We start from the raw sequence: 5,098 nt of genomic DNA, 5'->3' as shown, positions 1-5,098 counted from the left end.
AGCCTAACCACAGCCATGCTCAGGGCCCCTCTCCACACATTTGGATGAACCTCATGCATGAAGGTACCAGCAGAGGAACCCAGGTGTGTGGGACCCGGGGCTGAGACCTCCAAGCCTGCTCAGATTGGGACGGGGCCTCTTCTGCCCAGATTTCCCATTTTCCAGTAGCTTGGCAGTCACACCCAAGGACTGCCCCCGGTGCAGTGTAATCCCACCAACGGACCGCAGACTTAAAACCAAGCTCCAGGAAGCATGCGGCCTCGAAGCTTATAACCTAGTTCTCCCTCTGGGAGAACCTCGCTAGCTACTGAGAGTTTCCTGCCCACATGGGCGAGCCTTGCACACTCCCCATGTTGTATTCATATGCCAAATCCAGTAACAATGCTGGGTCTCATTCCCCTGACCCTGAAAGAGCCTCCAATGCGGCATCAGGATCTTTGGGAAGGACAAGTAAAGAGAAGCTTCTAAAATCTCAGGGCTAGGACGAAAGCAGACATTACTGAGACCGCTCGAGGAATTTGACGATCAACGGGATGATGATGATGATGATGATGATGATGATGATGATGATGATGATGGTGATGATGATGACTCCCTGGCTAGTTCACGGGGCCCTGGGTCAAAGCCCTAGGCACTCCGCAGGCAGGGGGTCAGCTGGCTTTGGAAGCCATCAGAATACTCAGGGAGGGGGTGTTGAAAGGCTCCTCCCCACCCCGGGGTCACGGCATCTCCAGGGTTTGGACTCAGACCTTCAGGGGACTGGACCTCGGTGCTTACTTATTGGCCCTGGAGAGTGGCTTGGTTTCCCTAAGTCTTTGTAAAAATGGGTTATGAGAGTCAGAGAGATAGTCCAGGGGGGAGGATGCTTGTCTCACACACACTCGACCTGAGTTTGACTCCCAGCACTGCTTATGGTCCACCAGGAATGATCCCTGGACACAAAGCCAGGAGTAACCCCTGATAACCGCCAGGTGTGGCCTCGAACTGCAGAACAAGCCAGTCAGGGCTCTCGAGGCAAGCGCCTCCTCCTGCCCTGCCTTGGGTCCCGCCGAGGGCGTCTTTAATGCTGACATAGTAGGAGTGGCCACAGGAGGGCCTGGTGCCCAGAGCCTTGAGACCAACAGTGCCCGCCCTTCCCCACAGGGACATCTTCGAGCGGGTCATTCACCTGAGCCTGGCCCCCAAGCGCATGAAATTCTTCTTCAAGCGCTACCTGGACTACGAGGAGCAGCAGGGCACCGAGGCGGCCGTGCAGGCCATGAAGGCCAAGGCGCTGGAGTACGTGGAGGCCCGGAGCCCCGTGCCAGAGGACTGAGCCGGGGGCCGGCGGACTTAAGGGGGCTTCCTGGAGGCACCCCGGGGAGACCCCGGCGGGTCAGAATGAATTCTGTCTTTTTTGCACACTCGTCAGTTTGTTGTTGTTCCCTCTCCGAGGCCGCCCCGCGCTCCCGGAGCAGCTGCCTGTGTCCCGGGCGGAGGCGCAGGTTGGGGTCTGAACCCCGACTGGGATCTGAGTCGTGCCAGGGGCCATCCCTGGCGGTGCCTCAGCCCGGTGTGGTGCTGGGCCCTTGTGTCGGGGCCATAAGGTGGGGCCGAGACGGGTATCCTGAAGGGGACATGGGGAGCGGCCCCCGGGAGCAGGGCCTAGGTGTGGTTGTTTCAGAACAGCTGGACACGTCTCCCCTGGGGACCCTCCCCGAAGAGCAGCCTGTGGCCAGTCTCCCTGCTGGGGGCTGCAGGGCGTGGGCCCGTGGTATAGCCCCAGTTTTGTCTTTGGGCAGGGCTGCCAGCTCTGCAGGAGGGGACAGGAGAGGGGACAGGGCCTCTGCCACGCCCACACCTCCCCGCAATCCTCTAGGGTCCCGCCCACTGGGGTTCCCTGCGGGTTCCCTGCTCAGGCCGGGTCAGTCACAGCTGAGGCCAGCCAGCAGCCCGGGGCTTCAGGAATAAAACATTCCATTCCCTGGTGCCAGGTCCAAGCTTTCGGGACACTCGCTCTGGGAGTGACCAGGGACTTCCTGGTGGTGGAGGAGGCCACACCCTGGGCCTCTCGCCTCACTCTACCCCGAGACGCAGTGCAGGGGGTGGTGGGGCCTCAGGGGGCCAGCAGGGCCACCTCCATGTCGGGGGCCGTGCCTTTCCCACTCAGACCCTGGGCCCACTTGTGCAGGCGGCTGTGGAGGGGGAGGCCCAGGTTCTCCCGGTACAGGTAGAAGCCGGTGATGGTGTTCCACTGTGGCCGCGGCTGTGTGCCCTGGACGGGGAACTTGGCCACCAGCTCCTCATCCTCCTTGTTGAGCGCCACGAAGCCAAAGAAGCGCTGCACGTTGCTGGCCGCCAGCACGCGTGAGTGCGCCTCGGCCGTGTGCTGGAAGAGCTGGTCCTCGTTGGCGCGGTAGCAGGCCCAGTAGGCCTCCTGGCGGTAGCTGAGCGGCGAGCAGCAGTGCTTGAGGCACTTGGTCAGGAACACCAGGATGGCCACCGAGCGAGCCGATGAGCAGCCACCCGAAGAGCTGGTCAGAGAAACGGCGGCTGAGGAGGGCTGCAGCGGCCAGGGTGAGGCTGACCCTCCGCACCCAGCTGGCTGGCCCGGACTCCCCGGCTGAAGGAGAAGCTGGCATGCCCAGCACCACTCGGTCCCTCTGCCCTCTCTCCCGGGCACAGGCGCTTGCTTCGACTCTGCAGATTCCTGCTGCCTCCCCACGGCTTCCTGCATCTCAGCCACCAAGTCTGGCTCAGACTGCCAGGCTCGGTCCCATGCCACCTCCCGAGACCCTCTGGGCGCTCCCCCATGCCTGCGTCCTCCTCACCCTCACGACCCTGTTGGAAAATTGCCTCAGGCTTGTCTCAAAGGCTCCCTGGGGTGGGTGTCCCTCCATTCGGCCCTGTGCAGATCTGAGTATTTGACCAGGGTCTGAGGGATGTGGTGCTGCCTGAACCCTGTGGAGCTGGGGGTGGCCAGGCTTCCCGGTGACGCCTGGACCCCACCCAGCGATGCTCGAAGTGCCTCCAGTGCTCTACCTGGCAGTGCTCAGGGGAGACTGTGGGCGGGCATGAGAGGCTGGAGAGCTGCTCCAAAGCTGCAGCATCACCAGCCCTACCGGAGCCCAGGGCCCGGGAAAGGGCCCCTTTGTGGTGCAGACACAGGCCCCGTGAGACCCGGCTGGCACAGGTGGTGGCCCAGGAGAGAGGTGCCAGCAGGAACTAGGGCTGTGATGAGCTGCAAGAAGACTCCCCCAACCTCTGCCCTTGACAAAACCCTAACCACAGACTAATTTGTTCTGTTTTCTTTTTTGCTTTTTGGGTCACACCTTCGGTGCTCTGGGGACCATATGGGATGCCCAATTCAGGTCTGCCGTGTGCAAGGCAAGCACACTCACCGCTGTACTACCACTCTGGCCCCCACTACAGACTCTTATCTGCATGGAAAACCTCAAGCCGGGGCAGTTTGGGGCACTTTGTGAGCCAACGGGGAGACTCCCAGACTGGGCAGCCGCATCCCAGCCTGAGTGTGTAAATCCACTTTTACCTTGGGGCATCCCCCACTCTCTCCCCTCTGCTCCTGTTCCCTTTGAAACCCTGGCTTTTTCCCTCCCTCTTCTTCTCTCTCCCTTCCCTAACTAAAACTATTGGAGTTAAGTTTTAAGCATTCATGGGGTCTGCTGGGTTTCACCAAAACTCAATACATCAAAATTCTTATCTGGAGGGGCTGGGAAAGACTTGGCAATAGAGCACTTTCCTTGCATGTGTGAGTCCGGGTTCCACCCCCAGCACTGCAAAAATGAACAAAACTCTCTTATTTGAAATGGGAAAATGATTCTTTTTTTTTTTTCTTTTTGGCATCACACCTGGCGATACAAAGGTGTCACTCTAGACTATGCGCTCATGAATTAACCTGGTGGTGCTCCGGGGACCATACGGAATGCTGGGAATCAAACCTGGGTCGGCTGCATGCAAGGCAAACGCCCTACCCGCTGTGCTATCTCTCCAGCCCCGATTCTGTTTGCTTTTTTTGGGGGGGGGGTTCACATCCGGCGATGCACAGGGGTTACTCCTGGCTCATGCACTCAGGAATTATTCCTGACAGGGCTCGGGGATCATATGGGATGCTGGGATTCGAACACCCGTCGGCTGTGTGCAAGGCAAACGCCCTATCTCTGTGCTATTTCTCCAGCCCCAAGAAAATGATTCTTACCACACTAAGAATCTTGTTTAATGGTTGCCACTGATTACGGGAACCCAGGAACTGGATGGGCACTGAGCCACCCGCCACCTCCCAGGGAAGGGATGAGCATCCCTCAGCACAGCCTTACCTGAGACTCAAATTTGAGCCTGCGGCTCACCTCCTCCCGGAAACCAGACAGGTTGTCAGGGGTCTCCCCGCAAGGGAACATGGCCAGGATCTGCGTGGTGTGGGAGAGAGGGAAGCTCTCATTCTCAGCCGTGAGCGAGGACGGGTCCACAAACTCGCTGAATGCACAGACGTAGGCGTCCCCGCGCAGCAGGGAGATGAAAGACCAGGTGAGGGGGGCCACGGCTGCGCGGCCCACGATGGAATATAGGATGCCTGGGCATTGCTTGATCCTGAAGCACCGGCACCCGTCCACCAGGTTCCTGGTTTGGTTGTTGAGGATGATGCTGATGAAGAAGAGCAACAAGGCGGGCCCCAAGGTGGCCATTAACCCATACCGGAGGTTCCGAACTGGTGAGCAGGGGCACTGGAAGGCCAACAAGGAGAAGAGCTCCTGGCCCCCCGTGGTGCCCAGAGCCACCAACACATTTAATGTCACCAAATCCTTGCTCCTGAAAATGCGTGACAGGAAGTGGGCGATGGGGTTAGCCATGGTGTCGGAGAGGTGCTGCACTAGGAGGAAGTGCGGCCTGGCAGGCACCTTGCTGCAGGGCCGGGCTGGTCACTCCGGTGGCAGCTGGGCACCTCCTGTAGGACAGCAGGAGACAGAAGAATGTTGCTCTTAACCCAATCCCCAGGGGAAGCCCCTGGGGTCAGGCTGACAAGGGGCAGTGATGGTGGCCCGCATCCTACTCAGCCATCATCATCATCCTCGGGACCCCTCGGTGGGCTGTCAGCCCTAAGACT

General features: G+C 59.7%; 1 pseudogene; it reads right to left on the bottom strand.

The window, feature by feature from the left end:
- Positions 1 to 2,095: 2,095 nt before the first annotated feature.
- Positions 2,096 to 4,844, bottom strand: LOC129399391 (calcium homeostasis modulator protein 2-like; annotated as a pseudogene).
- Between the last annotated feature and the right edge of the window lie 254 nt (positions 4,845 to 5,098).

This window comes from Sorex araneus, chromosome 11 (genome assembly GCF_027595985.1).
Source record: "Sorex araneus isolate mSorAra2 chromosome 11, mSorAra2.pri, whole genome shotgun sequence".
Lineage (NCBI taxonomy): Eukaryota > Metazoa > Chordata > Mammalia > Eulipotyphla > Soricidae > Sorex > Sorex araneus.
This window is presented reverse-complemented; position numbering and strand designations above follow the sequence as displayed.